The following is a 13666-nucleotide window of genomic DNA, read 5'->3' on the forward strand; positions in this document are numbered from 1 at the left end:
GGCTAGTTTAAAACACATGTTGTTTAAGCTTGGGTTGGTTGTCATGGTGACAAGTATCAAAGGAAAGAGGGAGCGTTGTATGTACGATTAAGGCTTGCATACGTCTTTAAATCGCCCACAGGCAAACATGCGGTTCTCACACCATGTGGCCTACATAATAGCCATAACATCGGGATCACATAAGGCACAAGTTTTGAGACAGGCCGAAATAAGAATGGATTGGATACGGGTCACCGTACAGCATATTATTGTGGATCGGGTTTTGGTTTACACAAATTGGTGTGCTACAGCCAGGTAAGTGTGAGTTTCTCGATGCTAATGGTTACAAGAATTATGCAAGGTGATGGAGTAGTGGAAGACACAGTATGTTGAGGCTAAAGTAGCAGCAGTAAGGTTGAGTCGTTTTGGTTTGGACAGTGATTTTGTGGAGAGAACATTTTCCTCCTGAATAACAAGTGCTTGAAGCAAGATGACACCCCTGGATGGTTTTAGTGAGAATTGCTTCTATGAACATATTTGGGCTTTCCCGTAGTGTCTAGCACCACAACTTTGGTCTCTTTTGGGGATGGCATGTGTGAAGTATGATACAGTTTAACTGCACACTTCATTGGGGGGGTGCAGTGGTGAGTGTGAGCTAGTTAACACCTCTGTCTAATCACACTATTAATAGTCATAAAGATGATAGTGTAGTTGAACATTCAGTTTGCACATCCTGTGCTTAGCTTTTAGAGAGAGGGACGACTGTAAGAACCTTAGATTTTGTTGAAGTAGACACATTGAGAGTTTCAACATAATCAAGATGTTGTAACCATCCACCGTTTTTGAAGGAATTACAGGTATGGTTTTGAATTTAGGTGTGACATAAATTGACACATTAACAGTGGAGCAATGAAAATATGATCCTTGGGGTTCATTGTGGTGCTTATGTGTAATTGTTTGTTATTGGGTTTGTTTTTAGAAAGATGTTCCAGGTTGATGTAGCCCTGATTGAGATATTGTGATCTACATGTGTACAAAATATGTCGAAGAATTGTACTTCATAATATTAGTTTCCTATTGGAAGTGTTACTAATGAATAGGAGATACAATTATGTGTTCTGATCCCTGAAGAATGTCAAACATTTATTGGATATGACAGAAACATGTTGGGTTAAAAAATGAATATTATCTTGTGTGTTTAAATTGAGACTCATAGTTCAAGTGTACTCCTGAACTTGATTTTATTCAAGACAGTTGTTTATGCTATTAGAGGAACAATGTCAGTTTTAGATTGGGGATCTCCTTTTACATTGGTGATTTGGAAGTTTGGACACTTCTAAAAATGTATAATTATATATGTGAATGTCCATGATGCTTTTATGAAATGGTGACATTTTTGTGTATAGATTTTTCTATCGTAATAACAAGTCTTTTTTGTATTTTGTATGATGACGTCTGAGTAGGCACCACTGGATGACTTCTTACCTTTTTGTTTATATTGTATAATTACCCTGAAAGTAACCATTGCCACCACACCATTTTGAATTTGGGGTTACCTGATTAAATTAAAGAGTTGTACAGGTGCAGCATTTAGGCTTAGGGACAGGAAGAATATGGTTGTTCTGGAATCAATTATGTGTGCAATGTAAAACATGCTACCAAAGTTGCATCTCTTATAATCGATTAAATTACCTTACTCAAAAGGCATGTTAGAACTGAATCAAATGATGAAAAATACTTGAACCGTGTAAACAGGAGGACAACTGTATAGAGAATAATTGTGAGCCTGCAATTGCAGAAAGGATCTTGGAGAGCAGCTAGGATGACAGATATAATTAAAAGAACCATATGTGAGGAAATGCTATTTGGCAAGGTTGTACAAGCTTTTTATTTTTTATTAATACAGTTATGGAGGAAGATCCATTTAAAGTATTACATCCACACAGGTTCTGTATTAAACAAATGTCAACACTGAGATCCCGGGGCCACCATGGGCAGGCTGTGTGTATTCTCCTTAGACTGGCTGTCTCTGCTGCAATCAGGAGGGAACTAGCCACTGTGTGCTGCCTCCCTTTTGATCCTTTCTATGGTCTGGTAAAACATGTCTCCAGCAGGGCAAAACCTCATCTGATCTTATCCAGAAAAATAGGAAACCTCTCATTCCTTTCTGTCTCGTAAACTTACCTTACCTAAAATAACCTTTGGTATGATGCACCCAGGTAAACACCAATTGTCAAATGTACATGGATTGGACCCCTTAAAGCAGCCTTACTTTCATCCAATCCATTTTGGCTATACAAGTGGGTATCTCCCACCCCTTCTTTCATTAATTTTGGATCTTGAAGAAGAATTAATTTAAAACTCTTGTGGGAGAGCAGTCCACTCCAAATACTCCTGCCAGTGAGATGAAGATTGAGTGTTCCAAGGCAGAGGCAAGCTCTACTCGGTACCCACTCCTAGGGCACAACAACACCAATTGTCAAATGTACATGGATTGGACCCCTTAAAGCAGCCTTACTTTCATCCAATCCATTTTGGCTATACAAGTGGGTATCTCCCACCCCTTCTTTCATTAATTTTGGATCTTGAAGAAGAATTAATTTAAAACTCTTGTGGGAGAGCAGTCCACTCCAAATACTCCTGCCAGTGAGATGAAGATTGAGTGTTCCAAGGCAGAGGCAAGCTCTACTCGGTACCCACTCCTGCCAGTGAGATGAAGATTGAGTGTTCCAAGGCAGAGGCAAGCTCTACTCGGTACCCACTCCTAGGGCACATTTGGGCTGTTGGAGCAAGAGCTGCTCTTTGCCAGCTACACCCAGGACCTCACTGGAGGAGATTGGCCCATGCAGGAGTTTCCCAGCCTTCTGTGTGTTATGCAAACATGGACAAGGACTCATCTGTCTCCGATCCTGTGGACTGGGACACATCCTGAGAGCCAGACTAGCCCGAATCCCTGTTTTTCACCATCAAACCCATTTGAGCCATCTTTGAACCATGTTTGACACCCTTCAAACCAACTGGATCCACAGATTCTACTTTAGGCACTCTCCCGACCTTTGAAACACTGCTGCTGTACCATTGTACTGGCTCACTGATGCCTTGTACCAAGCCGAGGCTGTCATGTATTTGTTTCGAACCAGCAGCTCATTGTTGTACCTTTATTTGAAAGACTGGAAGCATCACTTCACACATCAATCTGAACCAGTGGCTGCCAATGTCTCGAACAAGCTAAAGCTATACATCAAAACACTGCCCCGTCAAACTGCACATTGGACCATCAGGATCACAGCTTTAAAGCATCAATGGATCTCGACTCAGACCTCTGCAGCATTACTCATCTATCCTAACCAGCAGTTACCAAACGTATTGGCTCGACCTTTAAACCAACCCTGCAGAGGCATTTGAACTGCAACACTAGAAGGCCACCTTGGAAATGCTTTGACTTACCGCCTCTAACTGATTTGATGCCCACTTGCCAATTGGACCTACACAACTTGCTACACCCAAACTTGGCTCAAACCACTCGCCCAATAAGAAGAAGCCTGTTTAATGCCGTCAAACAGCCAAGAACTGAATATGATACTGTTGGACGTCTCCAGCCCACCTGGCCCATTTGTTGGGACCCTAGAGAATGGTTAAGCTCCATTTGCTTTTTACTTCTTTTCTGAACCAATTAAGCAGTGTGCTAGCTATATTGATTTCAACTTTGTTTCTTTATCTGTTGAAAAATGCACCACATATCAAATTAAATCATCAATTGTATATTTATTGATTAATTACCACACATCACATTCAATGTCATTAATTAATTTAAAAAATCCATACTGTATTGATTTACTTTCGGAGTATCATACATCCGTAATTGACTTTGTCCCGTCCTTCTTATTAACTCATCATTGATTAGATTGATTAGTGTACTTTATTAAGTTTCCTTTTAGTATAATAGGTTTTGTTTCCTCTTAATGCCTTAAATCTTAGCACCTCCGATCAATTTTATTTTCATTGATAGGTTTAATTTTCCTTTGTGATTTAGTTTCCTTTTCAGTATAATTGTTTTTTTCCCTCAGTTTTCCTTTGAGGTTTAAGTTTCCTTTTCAGTTTAATTAGTTTTTTCCTCTCAACATGTGTTTCTCCATGGACATGTGTCCATGGTTCCTCAGGAAAGAAACCTGCTTAGTTGTCTTTATTGATTCTTCTTTCATCTAATTTTGTACTGTAGCTCTAATCAGATTATTTCTTCTTGTAGTTAGTTGGTTACCTTAATTTGTGTGCTTCCCAGGATGAGGTTGTCCTCGGCGTCCTACCCAGGTGCATTTGCACCTTTTTCCTACAAGACATATCCTTTTTGACTATTTTGTTTGATTTATTGACCGTTTTTTCACCCTGCTAAGTATCTAGAGTACTGCATCATTACATTCTGGTTTTCTCGGTCTTCCTTTTAAATGGGGCAGGCTTTTGATACTTTCTGGAAAGTTAGATGTGAGAAATTAATCTATAATATTTTAATAGAATTGGACATTCTTTTATTTTGGAGCTGCATCATTGCTGTCTGAGTTGCTACTGGCTCACATTCACACCCGTTCTGAGAGTATAGCCTTCCCTCAGCCACGTTACCACAAAAGTCAAAGGAGGTATATCTCTAAACTGTGTCTGTTTTACCTCTATGATTGGGAAGACAGTTGGTTTGTAGAAGTGTGGGGTTGAGGAAGCAGTGTAGTCGCTCCTCATCCTTGTACTCCTGCAGAGTAGAAGTCATGTTGTCACATTATTGAAGGCAATACATGCAGAGTTTACAGATTTATATAAACAAGGCAGCCTCTGTTTGTTGAAGGATAACACATTTAAGGGGGTAATTCATAGAATTAAGCGCACCGTGTGCGCGTGCGATAGTCTGCGCCAGCCGCATGCGCCAAAATCCATTTCGGCGCACAGCGTATTCATGGATTTTAGCCACCAAAAGCAGCCGCGGAGCAGAGTGGCACAGCGATCCTGCAGCAGCACCAGTAACACCCCCAAGAACGCCCCTCGTGCAAGGAAAAGCCATCAAAATCCCCAATGCAGCGCAAAGGGCTGCGCTAACCCTGGACCAGTATACAGGGCCGCCACACAGCACACGGCAAGCGGGGAACGTGTATTCCTGGGGTTCGCGGGAAGTTTCACCCGCAATTTCAGCAGGATATGTGTATTTCTGGGGAGCGGCCAAGTTTAACACGCAATTTCAGCAGGGTACATGTATTCCTGGGGTGCGGGGAAGTCTAACACGCGATTTCAGCAGGGTATGTGTATTCCTGGGGTGCGGGGAAGTCTAACACGTGATTTCAGCAGGATGTGTGTATTTCTGGGGTGCGCGGGAAGTTCCACATGCGATTGCAGCAGGGTACATGTATTCCTGGGGTGCGTGCAAGTTTAACACACGATTTCAGCAGGGTACGTCTATTTCTGGGGTGCGGGGAAGTTTAACACGCGATTTCAGCAGGGTACGTGTTTTTCTGGGGTGCGCAGGAAGTTCCACACGCGATTGCAGCAGGGTACGTGTATTCCTGGGGTGCGGGCTAGTTTAACACGCGATTTCCGCAGGGTACGTGTATTCCTGGGGTGCGGCCAAGTTTAAAACGCGATTTCAGCAAGGTACGTGTATTTCTGGGGTGTGCAGGAAGTTTAACACGCGATTTCAGTAGGGTACGTGTATTTCTGGGGTGCGCGGGAAGTTCCACACGCGATTGCAGCAGGATATGTGTATTTCTGGGGTGCGGGCAAGTTTAACATGCGATTTCAGCAGGGTACGTGTATTCCTGGGGTGCGGGCAAGTTTAACACGCAATTTCAGGAGGGTACGTGTATTTCTGGGGTGCGTGGGAAGTTTTACACGCGATTTCAGCAGGGTATGTGTATTTCTGGGGCGCGCAGGAAGTTCCACACGCGATTGCAGCAGGGTACGTGTATTTCTGGGGTGAGGGCAAGTTTACCATGCGATTTCAGCAGGGTACGTGTATTTCTGGGGTGCGGGGAAGTTCCACACGCGATAGGCCCTGTGCGAGTGGGGTACATGTGTATTTCGGGGGTGCAGGGGATTCCTACATGTGAATTGGCAGTGTGGGTCCTCCCAGGTGTTCCCTCTACACCCTCCACGGCCCCTGCAGGCAGACCACACCACAGGGGACTACCCTGCACCCCTGGGCATGTCCTGCAGGCAGCCCAACAACCATCGGCATGCCCCCCCCTGCCAAGCCACATGTCACCTTGCACTAGTGATCCCCAACGCATTACCCCCTTGAAACCCTACCCCCCAGCAGTGCGGGGCACCTGCCTGCAGGCCCCCACTCATGTCCCCCAGCACCCCCACCCCCCAGCAGTCAGGGGCACCTGCCTGCAGGCCCCCACTCATGTCCCCTTGCACCCCCACCCCCCAGCATTGTGGGGCACCTGCCAGCAGGCCCCCACTCATGTCCCACTCATGTCCCCCTGCACCCCCACCCCCTAGCAGTGCAGGGCACCTGCCAGCAGGACCCCACTCATGTCCCCTTGCACACCCACCCCCCAGCAGTGCGGGGCACCTGCCAGCAGGCCCCCACTCATGTCCCCTTGCACCCCCAGCACTGAGGGGCACCTGCCAGCAGACCCCCACTCATGTCCCCTTACACCCCCACCCCCCAGCACTGAGGGGCACCTGCCAGCAGGCCCCCACTCATGTCCCCTTGCTCACCCACCCCCCAGCAGTGCGGGGCACCTGCCAGCAGGCACCCACTCATGTCCCACTAATGTCCCCTTGCACCCCCACCCCCCAGCAGTGCAGGGCACCTGCCAACAGGCCCTGACACATGTCCCCCAGCCAACACGTCATCACAATCTCGATCCCTGGCCCTTATGGGCAGCCTCCACATGCCAAACACCCACCCAAGTATTTCATCCACCCACATAGAAATGCCAATTACATGACACAACCCCAATGGCAAGTATGTAAATGAAGACATGTCCGTCTCACACACACACAATGGGTGCAAGTGAATGTCAAAACCCATATCACGACATGCATGAAACCAATGAGATTATACCAACCATCGAAGTTGGATGAAAAAAATGTATTAAAAGCAAAATGAATGGAATTAAAATCAAACAAACGACAATGGAAATTAAAAAATAAAAGCTGCATGTCTGTAAAATAATGAAAAACAACAAATCATAATCCAAAGGCAAGGTGTCCAAAGTCACAGTTCCAAAAATGAAATCCAAGGGCAAAACAAAAGTGAAAGCCATTGCTCCATGGGGAAATCCAAACAAAAAGTAGAATCCAACAGTTAACTATATACAGATGAACAATCCAGGGTCCATGATCCCACTGAAGAAATTAAACCTATCAAAAACTCCTACCTAATAAATAAACTATATACAAAAATGTGGTCCATTGTCCTAAAGGTCCAAAATAAAGAAAAAAACAAAGGAAACCTAATACTAACCAAACAACTATTTACAAGGGTAGCAGGCAAGTCCAACGGCTCACATGTTGATGTCCCGGGCCAGGGCATCATCGAACTCCTGCTCGATGTCCCGGAGGCGGTCCTCTTCCATGGCCCCGAGGGTTCGCAGGGACGATGACATCTGGAACTCCAGGTCCCTGCGAATGGCCTCGAGGCACTCGGCCCGCCTCAGGGCCCTACGCATGGAGTTCTCCGCCCTGACCATCGTGAGCCGTGCCTCTTCCACCCGCTGCCACTCCGCATCTATCGCATGGCCCAACCGCTGTCACACGGAAGACACTTCCCATCCAGGGTCCTCCTGCCCTCCGGCCGATGCCTGCCCCTCCGATGTTGATGGCCCAAGCCATCATTGCTCCCACCTACAGCCTGCTCCTGCTGCTGCTGCTGCTGTCCATGTGCCCTGTCCGATGGTGCCTGCACATCCTCCATCTGTTGGTCTCCAGTTGTGGTGTCCACCCCTGCTGGACCGCCAACTACCGACTGTGGCAGGGATGGGATCTCCACCAAGCTGGCTGTGTTGGTCAGGCCAGGTCCACAGGGGGGCCCTGGTGGAATCTGGGCTGGAAGACGATGTGGAGAACGACTGGCGCATAGCCCCCACAGAGGAGAAGAGGTCCGCCAGAGTGCGCGTCACATGTAGGAACCCTCCGACCAGGGCCCCTCCCGGCAGTGCCACCTCACGACGCTGCTCTTCGTGATGGCGTGCGTTCTCCACCCAGGAAGAACGCACGTTATCACAAATGACATGCGTGCGCAACGTGACACCCACCAGGATGGTCGCGGGACCCCTTGTCTGCAGGTAGTGGAGAGGCAGGTGATATGACACTCTCTCCTACCTGCGCACGGGCCTGGGACAGGGCCTCCCTGCTGGTGCATGATGGTGCAGTCACAGGGTCAAGGACAGCAACATGCACAGGCCCCTCTGCAGTGACCTGTGCTGCCTCCTGACCCTGGCCCTGGACTGTACCACTTGCACCAGTGGTACTAGCCCCACCAGGCCCCATTTGTGGCTCAGTAGCGGGCTCCTCCTCCTCTGTGGAGACCACCAACCTGGATGTCGCCACACCGTCTTCCGCCATTGGAAGCCCCTGTGGGGGCTCACCCGGCCCTTGCCACAGCCTTTGAGGCAGACGCAGCACCAGCCCCCTTGCTCCCAGATGATGGTAATTCCTGGGAGGGTGTCTGGGCCTTGCGTCGCCGCCCAGTGGAGGCATCCCCGCCACTTGGCTCCACAGCGCCGTCTCCGCCCTCTTCTTCACTTGACGCTGTGTAGAGGGAGACATAGAACACAAGCATCAGGGCACAGTACAAAATACCCTAGACAGGAAGCAATAACACATGAGTGGCACTGTCAAATGTCACTTCCATCCTGTCATTCCACAGCAAATGGGTGAATGCACACAACACAAATGCAGAAACAGTCCGAGCGCCTGCAATCAACATCAACATCCATGTAGAAGGGCCCCTGTAAACCAAGATGTTGCCTTCAAAGTCACATGCATCCATGGCGTTTCAAAGTAACAACACATGCGCACCATACATGTACATGACATCAGCACCCATTCCTCACCCCCCCTCCATGTCCAGGAACAGAGACAGCCATGCATTCATGTGTGCATTCCACATAGAGCTCCCCATGTTGCTTTAAAACACATGCACCAACCATGTGGCTCAAACATAACTGGTCTCACATGCATGACCATGATGTCCCTGCACACGGACACATCCATACATGGCCTATGTCACCCATACAGGCAAGCATCAGACTACCAGCACACTGCAACATGCCCTGTCTCACACAGCAATGCTTGGCCACTCACCGCTCAACTCCAGATGGGTCTGGCTCCCAAGGATCTGGGCGTGGAGCGCCGGGCCTACGCTTTCCAGGACCCTCATCTGGATGGCACTCGGTGTGCCCGACCCCCCTCCGCGAGACGCCGGGCCTTGTGGAGGGTCCTGGACCTGAAGTTCTCCAAGCGCTTCTTGACGTGCTTGATGTCGGGGGTTGCCAATCCCCTCCGCGTTGATGGCAACCACTACGTCGTCCCAGATCCTCTCCCGTCCTTCCTTGTTGGCGCGTGATGTTCTGAAGAGGGCATCATAATGCCCCAGGACATGCTCCACCAGGACACCAACTTCGGTGGCAGTGAAGCTGGTGGCCATCTGCCTCTCTGGCTGGGGGTTGCCAGTGGTGCCAGATGGTGTAGTGCCCGACATGGCAACCCCAGAGGCAGGAGTGGATGGGCAACTGGGTCCTGGGGCTGGCTGTGGAGCAATGGAATCCCAGTCGGGAGTCTTCTGTTCCAGCAGGGGTGGACACAGCAACTCGACCCCTGCAGATGGCTGACATGCAGGCACCAAATAGCAGGGCACGTGGGCAGCAGGCAGACAGGCAGCAGCAGGTGGCTGGTAGGAGCGTGCTCGGGGCTCTGGGGGGCAGGAAAATGGCCTTCTGGGCAGGAGCGTGGTCTTCTGTGTGTGTACGTGTGGCCAGCTTGATACGGAGTGATTTGGCACGTGAAAATCTTGCACGTCAGCGTGTAATTCGAGGAAAGGCCCTTAGAGCGTAAACGCGTCACCACACATATGCAATATCATTGGACCAAAGGCCCTTAGCGCGTAAGCGCATCTGTGATGAATTGTGCACAGGCGTTGCCCTTTCGCATGTAAAACTTGCCGCGCACCCCTGAAATTCACGTACTCCCTCGACCAGAGCCTTTTGCGTGTGAAATTTCACACGAACCCTGTAATACACGTACCCTGCTGAAAACGCGGGTGAAACTGCACGCAAACCCAGGAATACACGTACCCTGCTGAAAACACAGGTGAAACTGCACGCGAACCCCAGGAATACACATACCCTGCTGAAAACGCGGGTGAAACTGCACGCGAACCCCAGGAATACACGTACTCTGCTCAAGAGGGCCCTTTCACGTGTAAAACTTCACGCTGTACCCCAGAACTACACGTACCCCACTCGCTAGCACAGGGCCAACATTCCTGGGGTTCGCGTGAAGTTTCACCCGTGATAGGCCCTGTGCAAGTGGGGTACGTGTATTTAAGGGGTTCGCGGGAAGTTTCTCATGCGATTTAGCTGTCAGAGCGGGGTACGTGAATTTCGGGGGTGCACAGGGAATCCTACACGTGAATTGGCAGTGTGGGTCCTCCCAGGTGTTCCCTCTACACCCTCCACGGCTCCTGCAGGCAGACCACACCACAGGGGACTATCCCGCACCCCTGGTCATGTCCCACAGGCAGCCCATCCACCATGGCCATGCACCACAGACAAGCCACCTGTCCGCTTGCACCACTGATCACAAACTCATGTCACCCTGCACCTCTAGCCCCCAACAGTGCAGGGCACCTGCCAGCAGGCCCCCACTCATGTCCCTTGCACCCCCACCCCCCAAGCAGTGCAGGGCACCTGCCAGCAAGCCCCCACTCATGTCCCCCTGCACCCCCCACCCCCCAGCAGTGCAGGGCACCTGCCAGCAGGCCCCCACTCATGTCCCCTTGCACCCCCACCCCCCAAGCAGTGCAGGGCACCTGCCACCAGGCCCCCACTCATGTCCCCTTGCACCCCCACCCCCCAGCAGTGCGGGGCACCTGCCAGCAGGCACCCACTCATGTCCCACTCATGTCCCCCTGCACCCCCACACCCCAGCAGTGAAGGGCACCTGCCAGCAGGCCCCCACTGATGTCCCCTTGCACACCCACCCCCCAGCAGTGTGGGGCACCTGCCAACAGGCCCCCACTCATGTCCCCTTGCACCCCCAGCACTGAGGGGCACCTGCCAACAGGCCCCCACACATGTCCCCTTGCACGCCCAGCACGGAGGGGCACCTGCCAGTAGCCCCCCACTCATGTCCCCTTGCACCCCCAGCACTGAGGGGCACCTGCCAGCAGGTCCCCACTCATGTCCCCTTGCACACCCACCCCCAGCAGTGCAGGGCACCTGCCAGCAGGCCCCCACTCATGTCCCCTTGCACCCCCACCCCCCAGCAGTGCAGGGCACATGCCAGCAGGCCCCCACTCATGTCCCCTTGCACCCCCAGCCCCCAAGCAGTGCAGGGCACCTGCCAGCAGGCCCCCACTTATGTCCCCTTGCACCCCCACCCCCCCAAGCAGTGCAGGGCACCTGCCAGCAGGCCCCGACACATGTCCCCCAGCCAACACGTCATCACAATCTCGATCCCTGGCCCTTATGGGCAGCCTCCACATGCCAAACACCCACCCAAGTATTGCATCCACCCACATAGAAATGCCAATTACATGATACCACCCCAATGCCAAATATCTAAATGAAGACATGTCCGTCACACACACACAATGGGTGCAAGTGAATGTCAAAACCCATATGTTATGATCTTGATGGTCGTGTAGATGAAGATACCTCCATCCCCAAGTACCACACTGGTAAGAATAATATCACTACCAATGCAATTCTTGAGGCCACAGGTGTGGAGTGCTGTCAAGCTGGAACCAGGAACACCGGAATGACCCCCTGACCACTGTAAGACAATAAATGATTAAGGCAGAAAGTCACAATGATCACAGTGCAATATGGTGGAAGAAGCTAAAGGGCTTACCCAAATGTGCTGGTCAGGATGCCTCAAAGGGTTAGGGGAAACAGAACGGTCCTTGTGGGCACTCTTGATGGAGTACACCTGAAAGTCAGGTAGCCAGTGGATGATCCGTAAACAATCCGTTAACAGTCCAGGGTCGAAAGCCAAGAAAACAAATAGCCAAGGTCCAATATCCAAAGTTCAAAAGTTTGTGCAAAGCCAAAGGTCGTGAACCCTGAAGATTAAAGTTCGCCTTAGCCTGAGGAAGAGACCAAAAGCAATCCGTGAAACGTTCCATGATCGAAGAAATCCGAATTCTAAGCGGGATCCAAAAACACTGTGCAGCACTCCGAAAAGCAGCTGTGAAGCGTTTGTTCCGCGTTTCCCCTGTCCTTTTGACTGTGTTGAATTAATCATGTGATACAGTCACGAGGGAAACGTGGATCCACGTCTCATGATCCTCGACGCTGCACGGGGAGTCTGCCGGCGATTGGCCGCCTGTTGCTGTCGTTTGGTCACCTGATCGGAAGCACTTCATGCGCTGGATCGTAGTCTCCGGACGCCCGTGGACTGGTGCCGTCCCGAAGAGAAGCGCCATGGCAGATTCCAGTATGGGAAAGGTCGTAGCCGTCCTTGGTAATTCAGTTGCTGAGTGCGATGAATGTTATGGGGAACATGCCGGATGAAGCGTGCATGGCTAGGGGTGGTGGATGTGAATCTGGAATGTTGTCTGGTAATGGTGCGGCAGGGAGGAGGTGTGGCACCATATCATGACATGCATGAAACCAATGAGATAATACCACACATCGAAGTTGGATGAAAAAAATGTATTAAAAGCAAAATGAATGGAATTAAAATCAAACAAACGACAATGGAAATTAAAAAAGAAAAGCTGCATGTCTGTAAAATAATGAAAAACAACAAATCATAATCCAAAGGAAAGGTGTCCAAAGTCACAGTTCCAAAAATGAAATCCAAGGGCAAAACAAAAGTGAAAACCATTGCTCCATGGGGAAATCCAAACAAAAAGTAGAATCCAACAGTTAACTATATACAGATGAACAATCCAGGGTCCATGATCCCAATTGAAGAAATGAAACCTATCAAAAACTTTAACCTAATAAAAAAAAACTATATACAAAAATGTGGTCCATTGCCCTAAAGGTCCAAAATAAAGAAAAAACCAAAGGAAACCTAATACTAACCAAATAACTATTTACAAGGGCAGCGGGCAAGTCCAACGGCTCACATGTTGATGCCCCTGGCCAGGGCATCATCGAACTCCTGCTCGATGTCCCGGAGGCGGTCCTCTTCCAAGGCCCCAAGGGTTCGCAGGGACGATGACATCTGGAACTCCAGGTCCCTGCGAATGGCCTCGAGGCACTCGGCCCGCCTCAGGGCCCTACGCATGGAGTTCTCCGCCCTGACCATCCTGAGCCGTGCCTCTTCCGCCCGCTGCCGCTCCGCATCTATCGCATGGCCCAACCGCTACCACGCGAAGACACTTCCCGTCCAGGGTCCTCCCGCCCTCCGGCCGATGCCTGCCCCTCCGATGATGAAGGCCTCGAGCCATCATGGCTCCCACCTTGTTGCTGCTGCTGCGCCTCTGCCTGTGCCCTGGCTCCTGCTACCTGCACATCCTCCTCCA

At 50.1% G+C, this 13666-nt stretch overlaps 1 long non-coding RNA gene across 1 annotated transcript in view; it reads left to right on the top strand.

Annotated features, from left to right (window-relative positions):
* The window catches only part of LOC138581898 (uncharacterized), a 145311-nt gene that overhangs the window by 85954 nt on the left and 45691 nt on the right, over positions 1-13666 (top strand). The window lies entirely within an intron of this gene.

Source organism: Ambystoma mexicanum, chromosome 3q (genome assembly GCF_040938575.1).
Source record: "Ambystoma mexicanum isolate Mex_15411 chromosome 3q, UKY_AmexF1_1, whole genome shotgun sequence".
Classification (NCBI taxonomy): domain Eukaryota; kingdom Metazoa; phylum Chordata; class Amphibia; order Caudata; family Ambystomatidae; genus Ambystoma; species Ambystoma mexicanum.